Below are 18,131 nucleotides of genomic sequence, written 5' to 3'. Positions count from 1 at the left end.
TTTTCTTTATTTATACACAGAGATATAATGCACAACAGATATTAAAATACATTACCATCTATCCGTATATTTTTCATATTGAATATTAACCAGCTTGTCTAGATATAGATAATTTGTGTTTATTTCTTTTCTATGGCTGTATCTCTTTATCTCTCTCTCTCTCTCTTTCTCTATCTATCTATCTATCTATCTATCTATCTATCTATCTATCTATCTCTCTCACTACATATATTTCTTTCTTATAGATGTGTATATTTTCATTTCTATATTATTCATTTAAATGCCATGCCTTTCATTAAATAAAAAAAGAAAAGCCCCTTGTTTAAAAAAATTAATATATTTTTCTAAAATATTGATCTTCTATATTTATACACACAGATACAATGCATAACAGATATTAAAGTACATTACCATCTATCTATATAATTTTCATACTGATCATTAATTTACTTGTCCAGATTTGGATTACTGGTATTTATTTCTTCTTTTATGGCTCGCTCTCTCTATCTATCTATCTATCTATCTATCTATCTATCTATCTATCTATCTATCTATCTATCTATCTATCTACCTACCTACCTACCTACCTATCTATATATCTCCCTATCTATATATCTCCCTATCTATATATCTCCATATCTATCACCCTATATACATTTCTTTATTATAGATGTGTATATTTTCATTTCTATATTATTCATTTAAATGCCATGCCTGTAACCAAATAAAAACCAGTAATTCCCTTGATTGAAAGATTTATAATATCGATTTCTATAATATTGATTTTCTTTATTTATACACACAGAGATATGATGCACAACATATATTAAAATGCATTACCATCTATCCGTATACTTTTCATATTGAATATTAACCAGCTTGTCTAGAGATAGATAATTTGTGTTTATTTCTTTTTTATGGCTATATCTCTCTATCTCTATCTCTCTTTCTCTTTCTTTCTTTCTTTCTTTCTTTCTTTCTTTCTTTCTTTCTTTCTTTCTTTCTTTCTTTCTTTCTTTCTTTCTCTCTATCTATCTATCTATCTATCTATCTATCTATCTATCATCTATCTCCCTATCTATCTCTCTCTCTTTCTCTATCTATCTATCTATCTATCTATCTATCTATCTATCTATCTATCTCCCTATCTATCTATCTCCCTATCTATCTCCCTATCTATCTCCCTATATTTATTTCTTTATTATAGACGTGTATATTTTCATTTCTATATTAATCATTTAAAAGCCCTGCCTCTAAGCATCTAACCAAATCAAAAAAGAATTAAACCCTTGTTTTAGATGTTTTTAATATCTATTTCTATTATATTGACCTTCTATATTTGTACACACAGATATAATGCATAACAGATATTAAAGTACATTACCATCTATCCCTATAGTTTTCATACTGATTATTAATTTACCTGTCCAGATTTGGATTACTGGTACTTATTTCTATTTATGGCTCTATCTATCTATCTATCTATCTATCTATCTATCTATCTATCTATCTATCTATCTATCTATCTCCCTATATTCATTTCTTTATTATAGATGTGTATATTTTCATTTTTTTTATTATTCATTTAAATGCCATGCCTCTATCCAAATAAAAAACAAAAACCCCCTACATTTAAATTTTTGTAATATTTATTTCTATCATATTGATCTTCTTTATCTATACACATAGAAATCAGACATAACAGATATTAAAATATATTATATTAGCATCTATCCATATAGTTTTCATACTGAATATTAATCGACTTTTCTAGATTTAGATTATCAGTATTTATTTATTTTTTATGGCTCTCTCTCTCTATATATATATATCTCCCTATACCTATTTCTTTATTATAGATGTGTATATTTTCTGTATTTATTTCTTTTTTATGGCTCTCTTTCTATATATATATATATATATATATCCCTGTAATAGATGTGTATAAATTTCATTTCTATATTATTCATTTAAATGCCATGCCTGTAACCAAATAAAAACCAGTAATTCCCTTGATTGAAACATTTATAATATCGATTTCTATAATATTGATTTTCTTTATTTATACACACAGAGATATAATGCACAACAGATATTAAAATACATTACCATCTATCCGTATATTTTTCATATTGAATATTAACCAGTCAACGCCTCTGCCGGGGTCCTCCCGGCCGGCTCCGGAGGTGGGGGGGGGCCCGACGCAGCTCGGCTCGGCTCGGCTCTTTCCGTCCTGCTTCGGCTCGGCTTTTTCCGTCCCACTTCGGCTCGGCTCGGCCCCCTCCGCTTCGGATCGGCTCGGCCCTGCTCGGCCCCCGCTCGGCCCGGCCCCGCCCGCCTCGGCGCACAGCTGCAGTACCGCTCTGTGCCCACACGGCGGCAGCACTGCCGCACAGCTCAGCCCGGGGCGGGCGGGGGGGCGCCCCTGCACGTGCAGAGAAGCGAGGCAAGAAACCACGTGTGCAACCCCCTTCCAAAAACTCTTCTCCGAGGAACGCCCCAAAACCCACCCCCCATCGAAACTTAGCAAGCCCTGCCTCTAACCAAATAAAAAACAAAATACCCCTTCACTTCAATGTAATTAATATTTATTTCTATCAAATTGAGCTATATTTATACACATAGATATAATGCATAATCAATATAAAAATATATGAACGTCTATCCATATATTTTTCAAATTGAATATTAATCTACTTGTCTAGTTTTAGATTACTTGGTTTTTTTTGGTTTTTATTTAAAATTACATATAGATATATCTCCCTATATTTATTCCTTTATTATAGACCTGTATATTTTCATTTCTATATTAATCATTTAAAAGCCCTGCCTCTAAGCCTCTAACCAAATCAAAAAACAATTAAACCCTTGTTTTAAATGTTTTTAATATCTATTTCTATTATACTGATTTTCTATATTTGTACGAACAGATATAATGCATAACAGATATTAAAGTACATTACCTATCTGTATATCTATCTGTATAGCTTTCATACTGATCATTAATTAACTTGTCCAGCTTTGGATTACTGGTATTTATTTCTTTTTTATGGCTCTATCTATCTATCTATCTATCTATCTATCTATCTATCTATCTATCTATCTATCTATCTCCCTATATTTATTTCTTTATTATAGATGTGTATATTTTCATTTCTATATTATTCATTTAAATGCCATGCCTCTATCCAAATAAAAAACAAAAAGCCCCTACATTTAAATATTTGTAATATTTATTTCTATCATATTGATCTTCTTTATCTATACACATAGAAATCAGATATAACTAATATTAAAATATATTATATTAGCATCTATCCATATAGTTTTCATACTGAATATTAATCGACTTTTCTAGATTTAGATTATCTGCATTTACTTCTTTTTTATGGCGCTCTCTCTCTCTCTATATATATATATCTCCCTATACCTATTTATAATATCTATTTCTATAATATTGATTTTCTTTATTTATACACACAGAGATATAATGCACAACAGATATTAAAATACATTACCATCTATCCGTATATTTTTCATATTGAATATTAACCAGTCAACGCCTCTGCCGGGGTCCTCCCGGCCGGCTCCGGAGGTGGGGGGGGGCCCGACGCAGCTCGGCTCGGCTCGGTTCGGCTCTTTCCGGCCCACTTCGGTTCGGCTCTTTCCGTCCCGCTTCGGCTCGGCTCTTTCCGGCCTGCTGCGGCTCGGCTCGGCCCCCTCCGCTTCGGATCGGCTCGGCCCTGCTCGGCCCCCGCTCGGCCCGGCCCCGCCCGCCTCGGCGCACAGCTGCAGTACCGCTCTGTGCCCACAAGGCGGCAGCACTGCCGCACAGCTCAGCCCGGGGCGGGCGGGGGGGCGCCCCTGCACGTGCAGAGAAGCGAGGCAAGAAACCACGTGTGCAACCCCCTTCCAAAAACTCTTCTCCGAGGAACGCCCCAAAACCCACCCCCCATCGAAACTTAGCAAGCCCTGCCTCTAACCAAATAAAAAACAAAATACCCCTTCATTTAAATGTAATTAATATTTATTTCTATCATATTAATCTATATTTTTACACAGAGATATAATGCATAATCAATATAAAAATATATGAACGTCTATCCATATATTTTTCATATTGAATATTAATCTACTTGTCTAGTTTTAGATTACTTGGGGGTTTTTTGGTTTTTATTTCAATTTATACATAGATATATCTCCCTATATTTATTTATTTATTATAGATGTGTATATTTTCATTTCTATATTAATCATTTAAAAGCCCTGCCTCTAAGCCTCTAACCAAATCAAAAACAATTAAACCCTTGTTTTAACTGTTTTTAATATCTATTTCTATAATATTGATCTTTTATATTTGTACACACAGATACAATGCATAACAGATATTAAAGTACATTACCATCTATCCCTATAGTTTTCATACTGATCATTAATTTACTTGTCCAGATTTGGATTACTGGTATTTATTTCTTCTTTTATGGCTCTATCTATCTATCTATCTATCTATCTATCTATCTATCTATCTATCTATCTCCCTATCTATCTATCTATCTATCTCCCTATCTATCTATCTCCCGATCTATCACCCTATATACATTTCTTTATTATAGATGTGTATATTTTCACTTCTATATTATTCATTTATATGCCATGCATCTATCCAAAAAAATAACAAAAGGACCCTACATTTAAATATTTGTAATATTTATTTCTATCATATTGATCTTCTTTATCTATACACATAGATATCAAACATAACTCATATTAAAATATATTATATTAGCATCTATCCATATAGTTTTCATACTGAATATTAATCGACTTTTCTAGATTTAGATTATCTGTATTTACTTCTTTTTTATGTCTCTCTCTCTCTATATATATATATATCTCCCTATATCTATTTCTTTAATATAGATGTGTATATTTTCATTTTTATATTATTCATTTAAATGCCATGCCTGTAACCAAATAAAAACCAGTAATTCCCTTGATTGAAAGATTTATAATATCTATTTCTATAATATTGATTTTCTTTATTTATACACAGAGATATAATGCACAACAGATATTAAAATACATTACCATCTATCCGTATATTTTTCATATTGAATATTAACCAGCTTGTCTAGATATAGATAATTTGTGTTTATTTCTTTTTTATGGCTGTATCTCTCTATCTCTCTTTCTATCTATCTATCTATCTATCTATCTATCTATCTATCTATCTATCTATCTACCTACCTACCTACCTACCTACCTACCTATCTATATATCTCCCTATCTATATATCTCCATATCTATCACCCTATATACATTTCTTTATTATAGATGTGTATATTTTCATTTCTATATTATTCATTTAAATGCCATGCCTGTAACCAAATAAAAACCAGTAATTCCCTTGATTGAAAGATTTATAATATCGATTTCTATAATATTGATTTTCTTTATTTATACACACAGAGATATGATGCACAACATATATTAAAATGCATTACCATCTATCCGTATACTTTTCATATTGAATATTAACCAGCTTGTCTAGAGATAGATAATTTGTGTTTATTTCTTTTTTATGGCTATATCTCTCTATCTCTATCTCTCTTTCTCTTTCTTTCTTTCTTTCTTTCTTTCTATCTATCTATCTATCTATCTATCTATCTATCTATCTATCTATCTATCATCTATCTCCCTATCTATCTCTCTCTCTCTTTCTCTATCTATCTATCTATCTATCTATCTATCTATCTATCTATCTATCTCCCTATCTATCTATCTCCCTATCTATCTCCCTATATTTATTTCTTTATTATAGACGTGTATATTTTCATTTCTATATTAATCATTTAAAAGCCCTGCCTCTAAGCATCTAACCAAATCAAAAAAGAATTAAACCCTTGTTTTAGATGTTTTTAATATCTATTTCTATTATATTGACCTTCTATATTTGTACACACAGATATAATGCATAACAGATATTAAAGTACATTACCATCTATCCCTATAGTTTTCATACTGATTATTAATTTACCTGTCCAGATTTGGATTACTGGTACTTATTTCTATTTATGGCTCTATCTATCTATCTATCTATCTATCTATCTATCTATCTATCTATCTATCTCCCTATATTCATTTCTTTATTATAGATGTGTATATTTTCATTTCTATATTATTCATTTAAATGCCATGCCTCTATCCAAATAAAAAACAAAAACCCCCTACATTTAAATTTTTGTAATATTTATTTCTATCATATTTATCTTCTTTATCTATACACATAGAAATCAGACATAACAGATATTAAAATATATTATATTAGCATCTATCCATATAGTTTTCATACTGAATATTAATCGACTTTTCTAGATTTAGATTATCAGTATTTATTTATTTTTTATGGCTCTCTCTCTCTATATATATATATCTCCCTATACCTATTTCTTTATTATAGATGTGTATAATTTCTGTATTTATTTCTTTTTTATGGCTCTCTTTCTATATATATATATATATATATATCCCTGTAATAGATGTGTATAAATTTCATTTCTATATTATTCATTTAAATGCCATGCCTGTAACCAAATAAAAACCAGTAATTCCCTTGATTGAAAGATTTATAATATCGATTTCTATAATATTGATTTTCTTTATTTATACACACAGAGATATAATGCACAACAGATATTAAAATACATTACCATCTATCCGTATATTTTTCATATTGAATATTAACCAGCTTGTCTAGATAGAGATAATTTGTGTTTATTTCTTTTTTATGGCTATATCTCACTCTCTCTTTCTCTATCTATCTATCTATCTATCTATCTATCTATCTATCTATCTCCCTATATTTATTTCTTTCTTATAGACGTGTATATTTTCATTTCTATATTAATCATTTAAAAGCGCTGCCTCTAAGCCTCTAACCAAATCAAAAAAGAATTAAACCCTTGTTTTAGATGTTTTTAATATCTATTTCTATTATATTGACCTTCTATATTTGTACACACAGATATAATGCATAACAGATATTAAAGTACATTACCATCTATCCCTATAGTTTTCATACTGATTATTAATTTACTTGTCCAGATTTGGATTACTGGTACTTATTTCTATTTATGGCTCTATCTATCTATCTATCTATCTATCTATCTATCTATCTATCTATCTATCTCCCTATCTATATATCTCCCGATCTATCTCCCTATATTCATTTCTTTATTATAGATGTGTATATTTTCATTTCTATATTATTCATTTAAATGCCATGCCTGTAACCAAATAAAAACCAGTAATTCCCTTAATTGAAAGATTTATAATATCTATTTCTATAATATTGATTTTCTTTATTTATACACACAGAGATATAATGCACAACAGATATTAAAATACATTACCATCAATCCGTATATTTTTCATATTGAATATTAACCACCTTGTCTAGATATAGATAATTTGTGTTTATTTCTTTTTTATGGCTATATCTCTCTCTCTCTCTCTCTCTCTCTATCTATCTATCTAGCTCCCTATCTATATATCTCCCGATCTATCAACCTATATACATTTCTTTATTATAGATGTGTATATTTTCATTTCTCTATTATTCATTTAAATGCCATGCCTCTACCCAAATAAAAAACAAAAAGCCCCTACATTTAAATATTTGTAATATTTATTTCTATCATGTTGATCTTCTTTATCTATACACATAGATATCAGACATAAGTAATAATAAAATATATTATATTAGCATCTATCCATATAGTTTTCATACTGAATATTAATCGAATTTTCTAGATTTAGATTATCTGTACTTATTTCTTTTTTATGGCTCTCTCTCTCTCTCTATCTCCCTATATCTATTTCTTTATTATAGATGTGTATATTTTCATTTCTATATTATTCATTTAAATGCCATGCCTGTAACCAAATAAAAACCAGTAATTCCCTTGACTGAATGATTTATAATATCTCTTTCTATAATATTGATTTTCTTTATTTATACACACAGAGATATAATGCACAACAGATATTAAAATACATTACCATCTATCCGTATATTTTTCATATTGAATATTAACCAGCTTGTCTAGATATAGATAATTTGTGTTTATTGCTTTTTTATGGCTATATATCTCTCTCTCTGTTTCTCTATCTATCTATCTATCTGTCTGTCTGTCTGTCTATCTATCTATCTATCTATCTATCTATCTCCCTATATTTATTTCTTTATTATAGACGTGTATATTTTCATTTCTATATTAATCATTTAAAAGCCCTGCCTCTAAGCATCTAACCAAATCAAAAAAGAATTAAACCCTTGTTTTAGATGTTTTTAATATCTATTTCTATTATATTGACCTTCTATATTTGTACACACAGATATAATGCATAACAGATATTAAAGTACATTACCATCTATCCCTATAGTTTTCATACTGATTATTAATTTACCTGTCCAGATTTGGATTACTGGTACTTATTTCTATTTATGGCTCTATCTATCTATCTATCTATCTATCTATCTATCTATCTATCTATCTATCTCCCTATATTCATTTCTTTATTATAGATGTGTATATTTTCATTTCTATATTATTCATTTAAATGCCATGCCTCTATCCAAATAAAAAACAAAAACCCCCTACATTTAAATTTTTGTAATATTTATTTCTATCATATTGATCTTCTTTATCTATACACATAGAAATCAGACATAACAAATATTAAAATATATTATATTAGCATCTATCCATATAGCTTTCATACTGAATATTAATCGACTTTTCTAGATTTAGATTATCAGTATTTATTTATTTTTTATGGCTCTCTCTCTCTATATATATATATCTCCCTATACCTATTTCTTTATTATAGATGTGTATATTTTCTGTATTTATTTCTTTTTTATGGCTCTCTTTCTATATATATATATATCTCCCTATAATAGATGTGTATAAATTTCATTTCTATATTATTCATTTAAATGCCATGCCTGTAACCAAATAAAAACCAGTAATTCCTTTGATTGAAAGATTTATAATATCGATTTCTATAATATTGATTTTCTTTATTTATACACACAGAGATATAATGCACAACAGATATTAAAACACATTACCATCTATCCGTATATTTTTCATATTGAATATTAACCACCTTGTCTAGATAGAGATAATTTGTGTTTATTTCTTTTTTACGGCTATATCTCACTCTCTCTTTCTCTATCTATCTATCTATCTATCTATCTATCTATCTATCTATCTATCTCCCTATATTTATTTCTTTATTATAGATGTGTATATTTTCATTTCTCTATTATTCATTTAAATGCCATGCCTGTAACCAAATAAAAAACAGTAATTCCCGTGATTGAAAGATTTATAATATCTATTTCTATAATATTGATTTTATTTATACACACAGAGATATAATGCACAACAGATATTAAAATACATTACCATCTATCTGTATATTTTTCATATTGAGTATTAACCAGCTTGTCTCGATATAGATAATTTGTGTTTATTTCTTTTCTATGGCTATATCTCTCTATCTCTCTATCTCTCTATCTCTCTATCTCTCTATCTCTATCTATCTATCTATCTATCTCCCTATATTTATTTCTTTATTATAGATGTGTATATTTTCATTTCTATATTATTCATCTATATGCCATGCCTCTATCCAAATAAATAACAAAAGGACCCTACATTTAAATTTTTGTAATATTTATGTCTATCATATTGATCTTCTTTATCTATACACAGAGATATCATACAGAACTGATATTAAAATATATTATATTAGCATCTATCCATATAGTTTTCATACTGAATATTAATCTACTTGTCTAGACTTGGATTACTTGTATTTCTTTCTTTTTTATGGCTCTCTCTCTATATATAGATCTACCTAGCTTCCCTATATTTATTTTTACATGTATACATTTATATATTTCACTTTCTAATGTTCTGGTTTTTGAAATTTGCATTTCTTTCTCTTGGAAACTCTCCCAATTCTTTCAGCTAACAGGTCAGAATGACAAAAATATAAATCCCTACTCAACCCCGAGCGCAGAACGCGCTCGTCTCTATGGACCTTAGGCCTAGAAATTTCTCTCGGTGCATTTTAATACCTCAGGGATGCACACATGTGTTTTATACACTGCCATTTTACAGGGAAGTAAGAGGTGGAAAGACAAAACCCACTTTCTTAACCCTAAGCCGTTCCTGACATAACAAAACCCTAACGACGGAGTGCACAGAGAGGGGGTTCCTTTCCAAGGGGATTTGGAGAGGTCAATTCCTGTCCCTTGCCAATAGCTACCGTAAAAACCAGAACAACTCCACAGGTTTTTGGATTCTGCACCCAGCCCTCCCGGGGAATTTCCTGGCAGCTTGGGGTCCCCTCTGGGCAAGGGTACCCAGCACAAGCCCTCCCCATTCCCCGCTCACCTTGCTCCTCCAGCGCAGCGTGTCCCTCCCTCTGGCGGGGACCTCGGCGTGCCCCAAGGGACACGGGAGCCCCCCAGTCTCCACCCCGTCCCCCTCAGCCTTTGCTCTTCCCCCCCAAAGAAGGCACAGAACAACTCCAACTGCCCTGGACAGCAGCACCTACTTTATTGGAAGCCTTTCTAGGTCCAGACTACAGGGCTGGGGTGATGGTGTTGCCTTCTGCATGCCTTTCCTTTGTGGACACAAAGCCCTGAAGCAACCGGGATCCTCCTGAGAGAGCCACTCCATTCCAGCAGCAGTGGAATGGTGGTGGTTGTGTTTTTCTGGTTCAGATTTGGTGCTGTGCATTTATTTTTAGGTAACTATGGTGGTTCATGTGTATTTCTGGTTCGATATGGTGGTCTGCAGATGCATTTTGGCTTGAATATGGTGATGTGCATTTATTTGTGGTTAAAAATGGTTGTGGTCATGCATTTCTGGCCAAACGCGGTGCTGTACATTTGTGTGGTTTCCGGATGCTGTGCCACACGTGTTTTGGTGGGCCTGTGTGGTGTGGTTTATTTGGAGGGCTGTGTGGGTTGGTTAGTGGATGGTACAGCAGTGTGCATGTGCTGATGAGGTGTGGTTTATTTGGAGGGCTGTGTGGGTTGGTTAGTGGATGGTACAGCAGTGTGCATGTGCTGATGAGGTGTGGTTTATTTGGAGGGCTGTGTGGGTTGGTTAGTGGATGGTACAGCAGTGTGCATGTGCTGATGAGGTGTGGTTTATTTGGAGGGCTGTGTGGGTTGGTTAGTGGATGGTACAGCAGTGTGCATGTGCTGATGAGGTGTGGTTTATTTGGAGGGCTGTGTGGGTTGGTTAGTGGATGGTACAGCAGTGTGCATGTGCTGATGAGGTGTGGTTTATTTGGAGGGCTGTGTGGGTTGGTTAGTGGATGGTACAGCAGTGTGCATGTGCTGATGCGGTGTGGTGGATTTACATGGCTGCCGTGATGTATGTACTATCTATGGGAAATATTGGCAATATGATTTTGGTGAACATGGAGGGGTGTTGTTGTCATCGGTGACCTTGCAGTAGGGGATGAAGCAGCATATATAACATATAAGCATATATAACATCTATATATATATCTTATTTAATATTAATCTACATGTCTATGTTTATATTACTTATATTTCTTTTTTATGTCTATATCTTATAGATTTGTGCATTTTAATTTCTACATTATTTATTTAAAAGCTCTACCTCTAACCTAATAAACACCAAACAGCCCCTTTACCTGAAATGGTAATCAAACATTTTTTTAATGTCTATTTTTATCAAATATATATTTATATACTACATTGATATATGTATAATGCACAAGAGATATTTTTCCTGGTTTAGGGTAAATTTGGGAGAAAAGTTTTGAAAAGGGTTTTTAATAAAGAAAATTTAAGTGGGTTTTTTATTTTGTTTAATTGGTTTGGGAAAAGATTTCTTTGGAGGAAAATTGAAAAAAATGTTTATTTAATGAGTAAAGTATTTATAATTATAAACAAATGAATAATAAATAATAAAATTATTTGTTGTTTGAAGAGATGGTCAATTTAGAAAGTTCTTGTTGGGAAGTGTAGTTTTGTTTGTTTAGTTATATATCAGTTTTTTTGGTGTTGCAAAGCGTTGAGGCCCAGACCCCCGAGGGCTGGATGTGTGAGTTTTTGGTGTTTGGGTTTTTAGTTTAGAGTACATTTGAATAGATTTAAGAGAAAGAAAAAAATATATATAGTTTGGAGAATTTTTTTGTTTTAGTTTGTTAAAAATTAATTCAAAGTAAGGGAGACTTTTGTTTTGTTGTACAGAATATCGTTAGGAGAAGGATGTGAGGGAATGAGTGTTGTTTTTGAAAATAACTTGTGTGGGGTGTTTTGTTTCTTTTGGAAATTAGTTATATATATAGACAGATAAGAGTAGAGATATTGAGTAAAAAGTGAGGTTTAGTTATATATATAGACAGATAAGAGTAGAGATATTGAGTAAAAAGTGAGGTTTATACGTATTTTTTATTTAATGCTTAGAATTTTTTGAGGTATATATTTTTTGAGGTATACATTGTGTTATTTTTTCATATTATTTATCATGTGTCATTTGGTTTTTGAGTTAAGACAATTTTATGGAGTTTTTTCTATTTAACCTGGAATTGATTTTAATTGCTTTTTTAAATACATTTTTTATTTGTTACTGGGATTTTGGTTTTGTTAATGATATGCCAGGGTTTAGATTGGGTAGGGTTAGTTTGCTTGGTGGAGTTTGGGGTGTTAATGAATTAGGTGGCTTTTGCTAGATGTTTTTTAATATTTGAAAGACTTTTTTATTTAATGTTTTTAAAATGGTTTTTAATAGTTTTGTTGGGTTTTTTTTTTGTACTTGGTGCATGATAGGGGATATGGTATATTTACTGAATATTATGTTTTTTAGTTGAGGTGTTGATAAGGTTGTTTTTGAAATGAGTTTTATGGTTTGATTTAATTTTTTAGGGGCATTATGTTTTTAAAGGGCTTGTTTTTTAAGGTTAAGGATGATGTTTTGAGTAGCAGTGTGAGGTATAGGGTAGGTTTTCATTTATTTATTGATGTATTTTTATTATTGTGAGTATGTAGTGCTTATGTATGTTTGGGGTACAGTAATGTAGCTAATTCGTTAGGTTTCTTATATTTCTATTTGGATTATTGTTTCTTAGAGGAGGTTCATTTGTTTGATTGTAGTATGTTTTAAACTTATGGCTAATGTGAAAAATATTGTTTATGGTTAAATTTATTTTTTGGTTTTGTGTTTATTTGGAGATAGTATTTTTATTTTGATGATTCAAGGTATTATGAGATTATTGAGTTAGGAACAATTTGGTTTTGTATGGTTAACTGCAGTTTATTTTTGATCTTTTTTTTTTGTAGTTGCATGTACCTGTTTATTGCTTTGGTGGTTTTTATTAGTTGTATTTTTTGAGATATGAATATATATATGATGGATATGAATATATTATATGATGGATTTTTACAGTTAGTTTGTTTTTGTAGTGATTTCTTATTTTTTAGTAGCTTAATTTTTTTTATTGTTAATGTTAATGTTAATCTTAAGTTATTTTTATAGAGCATTGATTATTATTTATGAATTAGAAGGTAGAGATGTGGTTAGGTTGTTTTTAGTAATGCTTAGGGCTCATTGAATGGTTTTCAGTTTAGTAAGCTGTTGAGGTTTTTTTAAGCAGATTGGGTTGTGTTAGGTTTTATATAGCTTTTTGTGTTTTGTTTTACTTTTATGATGGGGTATGAATTATTAGTAAAAAGAGTGTAGTGGGGTTTTTTGCTCCTCTTCTAATAAACAGGGTATAATTACTAATACACTTTTAAAACATATTACTGGGATTGGGATGTAGGGTAGGCCAAAGAAACAATAAACTAAAGCTATTTGGTACAAATTTCAGTACTTTTATAAAGTTTTTATCCATCATTATTACTGACCTTAGCATAACAGCTATAGTAATCTGTTCTCTTTTACTGTGAAAGTTATGTAGTAGGGACAGTATTGGAGTTATTTTTGGATAAGAAAATAAACTTAGGGACAAGAAAGGCATTAAAACCTCCAAAAAGCTCAGAGACTAGAACAACATAAAGGCCTCCACCCTGAGAGACATGAACTTAAGTAACACCATTACAAAGTCCTTTATCCCAGCACACATTAAGCACCAATACAACATAATCAGCATGGGTTTTCCTTACTCTTCTGAACCCCACATTGGGCAGCAAATAATAAAATGCTTAGAAAGCTAAGACAAAACTCAAAGCGCTGCAGGATAACTTCACAGATGCAGACATCTTGTGTTGATCTAGGAAAAGCCTCTAGATTCCAAAGTAAAACCTATGTCACAAATTTCAAATTACAGGGGCCTGGGACTTGGCCTTGTACACCTACAGCCAGGCTGGGCAGCAGGGCAGAGCAGCTCCGGGACAACTACACCCAGACACCAGTGACACACCAGACACCCGACGAGGGGACACAATGGGGAGACAAAACTCTGGGCCACAAGGACGGCCGCAAGGACTGAGAGAATGCGGAACGAGATGAGCCGGGTGAGAATGAAGGCGAGCTGATGAAGCTCACAGAACCCGGGAGGAAGAAGATGCTGATGGAACAATTAACTCCAGGAACTGCCAAGACAGATGCTCAAGAACCTGAGGGCCGCAGTCCCCTACCTGTCTTTGCGTTTCTTCAAGTCCTAAGCCGCAACAATGGATCCTCGCGGCGCACGGCTGTTGACACAGCTCGGAAGAAGAGGTCTAAAAGACATCCGATCGGATGCTTTTCAAAAGAGACGCGATTCCAAGGCCTCTGAGAGCTGCCAAGCCGAGGAGCCCAGAGATCGGAGATGCTATAAGTGATGCTGGGGTTTCTGGTAAGCCCCCAGAAGGGATAAGGGAAGGCACATACAACAACAAGAGGCACAAAAAACACAGAAGGCACGACGGACAAGTGAAACGATGCACCCCGAGGCTGCTCTGTCCTGCACACCTCAGCACTGTGAACAAAAGTGAGGCTCTCCCACCGTGTGGCCTAAGGGGCCACAGCCTGGACCTCCCCGTCCCCAAAGCTGACTCAAATATCCCAGGTCACAAGTCCCGACCCGGCACCCCGCTTTCATCCCCTCTGCGGGTGGTAGCCTTTGACTCAGCTCTCGGATGCCCGCTGGGGAGGATCCACACGGAGCGCCAAGGAAGGCCGCCTGGCTATCCGGGAAGTTCCTGCCATCGCCAGGCTGTCGTCTCTCCGTCAGCTACAAAAAATAAAACAGAAAATCAGCAGCTGATCTGTGCAGGGCGTCGGCCAAAACCCGACAATTCCGCTACTCACGGTCTCCTGCGAATGGCCGTGTCCTGAGGCCGCACGATACGGCCACGCCGGGACCAGGCAGCGTCGTCGCAGGGCGCGCCTGAGTTAAGAGAAGAAAAAGTGATGTGGCATTGCTGAGACTTGAACAGGCCCTCGCTCCTCCCCCCGACATCCCCAACTCACGGGAAGCCCTCGGCCCCTTCCTGAAGGCCACCCACACGACCCCTTTACGTGGAAAAGGCTCCGTCACGCGGTCCCTGTGACGCTTCCGCAGGGCTCACGGGAGCGGCGAAGCAGGCGTGCCGGCCGGCTGGCGACGGGGTCTCGACGAAACGCGACTGGACCGCCTAAAGCACGCAAACAAGGAGGGACGCTTGGCGTCGCACCAGAAACTGAGAGCCCAGCGATAACAACAGCCTCCCTCCACCGGTCAACGCTCACCTTGCCCACTTCACCTTGACTGCTGCTAGCTGGCTCTATTTCCTAAAAATAAAGACAAAGAGGAAACCTGTAACACAGGGACCGGTTCCAGTTGCCCTGCAAAGACAAACACTGACTTACCTTCTCGGGGGAACCCCCTTACCCTGGATGGGGCGCTCTGCCACCGATTTCATCCGTCCGCATCTGAAAGAGAGCTGAGACAAAAGTCAAAGTGCTGCAGGGTAACTTCACAGCTCCGGACATCTTGTGTTGATCTAGGAATATGTTCTAGACCCCAACTACACCCTACATCACAAATTTCAAATTACAGGGGCCTGGGACTTGGCCTTTTACACCTACAGCCAGGCTGGGCAGCAGGGCAGAGCAGCTCCGGGACAACTACACCCAGACACCCGTGACACACCAGACACCCGACGAGGGGACACAATGGGGAGACAAAACTCTGGGCCACAAGGACGGCCGCAAGGACTGAGAGAATGCGGAACGAGATGAGCCGGGTGAGAATGAAGGCGAGCTGATGAAGCTCACAGAACCCGGGAGGAAGAAGATGCTGATGGAACAATTAACTCCAGGAACTGCCAAGACAGATGCTCAAGAACCTGAGGGCCGCAGTCCCCTACCTATCTTTGCGTTTCTTCAAGTCCTAAGCCGCAACAATGGATCCTCGCGGCGCACGGCTGTTGACACAGCTCGGAAGAAGACGTCTAAAAGACATCCGATCGGATGCTTTTCAAAAGAGACGCGATTCCAAGGCCTCTGAGAGCAGCCGAGCCGAGGAGCCCAGAGATTGGAGATGCTAAGAACGGCGTCAGGGTTTCTGGTAAGCCCCCAGAAGGGATAAGGGAAGGCACATACAACACGAGAGGCACAAAAGACACAGAAGGCACAATGGACAAGTGAAACGACGCACCCCGAGGCTGCTCTGTCCTGCACACCTCAGCACTGTGAACAAAAGTGAGGCTCTCCCACCGTGCGGCCTAAGGGGCCACAGCCTGGACCTCCCCGTCCCCAAAGCTGACTCAAATATTCCAGGTCACGAGTCCCGACTAGTCCCAACTTTCATCCACTCTGCGGATCTCAGTCATCGACTATGCTCTCGAATGCCCGCTGGGGAGGATCCACACGGAGCGCCAAGGAAGGCCGCCTCGCCATCCAGAAAGTTCCTGCCATCTCCAGGATATCATCTCCAGGTCAGCTACAATAAATAAAACAGAAAATCAGCAGCTGATCTTTGTAGGGCGTCAGCCAAAACCCGACAATTCCGCTATTCACGGTCTCCTATGAATGGCTGTGTCCTGAGGCCACATGCTACGGACATGCCGGGTGCCGGACGCCATCAGCACAGGGCGCGCCTGAGTTAAGAGAAGAAAAAGTGATGTGGCATTGCTGAGACTTGAACAGGCCCTCGCTCCTCCCCCCCACATCCCCAACTCACGGGAAGCCCTCGGCCCCTTCCTGAAGGCCAGCCACACAGCCCCTTTACGTGGAAAAGGCTCCGTCACGCGGTCCCTGTGACGCTTCCGCAGGGCTCACGGGAGCGGCGAAGCAGGCGTGCCGGCCGGCTGGCGACGGGGTCTCGACGAAACGCGACTGGACCGCCTAAAGCACGCAAACAAGGAGGGACGCTTGGCGTCGCACCTGAAACTGAGAGCCCAGCGATAACAACAGCCTCCCTCCACCAGTCAACGCTCACCTTGCCCGCTTCACCTTGACTACTGCTAGCCGGCTCTATTTCCTAAAAATAAAGACAAAGAGGAGACCTGTAACACAGGGACCGGTTCCAGTTGCCCTGCAAAGACAAACACTGACCTACCTTCTCGGGGGAACCCCCTTACCCTGGATGGGGCGCTCTGCCACCGATTTCATCCATCCGCATCTGAAAGAGAGCTGAGACAAAAGTCAAAGTGCTGCAGGGTAACTTCACAGCTCCGGACATCTTGTGTTGATCTAGGAATATGTTCTAGACCCCAACTACACCCTACATCACAGATTTCAAATTACGGGGGCCTGGGACTTGGCCTTTTACACCTACAGCCAGGCTGGGCAGCAGGGCAGAGCAGCTCCGGGACAACTACACCCAGACACCCGTGACACACCAGACACCCGACGAGGGGACACAATGGGGAGACAAAACTCTGGGCCACAAGGACGGCCGCAAGGACTGAGAGAATGCGGAACGAGATGAGCCGGGTGAGAATGAAGGCGAGCTGATGAAGCTCACAGAACCCGGGAGGAAGAAGATGCTGATGGAACAATTAACTCCAGGAACTGCCAAGACAGATGCTCAAGAACCTGAGGGCCGCAGTCCCCTACCTATCTTTGCGTTTCTTCAAGTCCTAAGCCGCAACAATGGAT

At 36.4% G+C, this 18,131-nt stretch overlaps 1 long non-coding RNA gene across 2 annotated transcripts; it reads right to left on the bottom strand.

Moving 5' to 3' along the window:
• Positions 1-13,915: 13,915 nt before the first annotated feature.
• Positions 13,916-17,652, bottom strand: LOC111945523 (uncharacterized). Of its 2 annotated transcripts, XR_015290258.1 has the most exons (10): positions 17,590-17,652; positions 17,470-17,511; positions 17,212-17,375; positions 17,049-17,128; positions 16,834-16,971; positions 15,897-15,970; positions 15,777-15,818; positions 15,519-15,682; positions 15,357-15,435; positions 13,916-15,279 (listed from the first exon to the last, which is right to left on the bottom strand). It is a non-coding gene; the product is annotated as an uncharacterized LOC111945523 (long non-coding RNA). The 2 variants fall into 2 exon arrangements; XR_015290256.1 differs by lacking the exons at positions 16,834-16,971; positions 17,049-17,128; positions 17,212-17,375; positions 17,470-17,511; positions 17,590-17,652 and having other exon boundaries at positions 15,897-16,832.
• Between the last annotated feature and the right edge of the window lie 479 nt (positions 17,653-18,131).

The sequence above is a fragment of the Cyanistes caeruleus genome, chromosome 8 (genome assembly GCF_971803275.1).
Source record: "Cyanistes caeruleus chromosome 8, bCyaCae1.hap1.1, whole genome shotgun sequence".
Lineage (NCBI taxonomy): Eukaryota > Metazoa > Chordata > Aves > Passeriformes > Paridae > Cyanistes > Cyanistes caeruleus.
The sequence above is the reverse complement of the archived record's forward strand: the minus strand, read 5'-3'. Positions and strand labels throughout refer to the sequence as shown.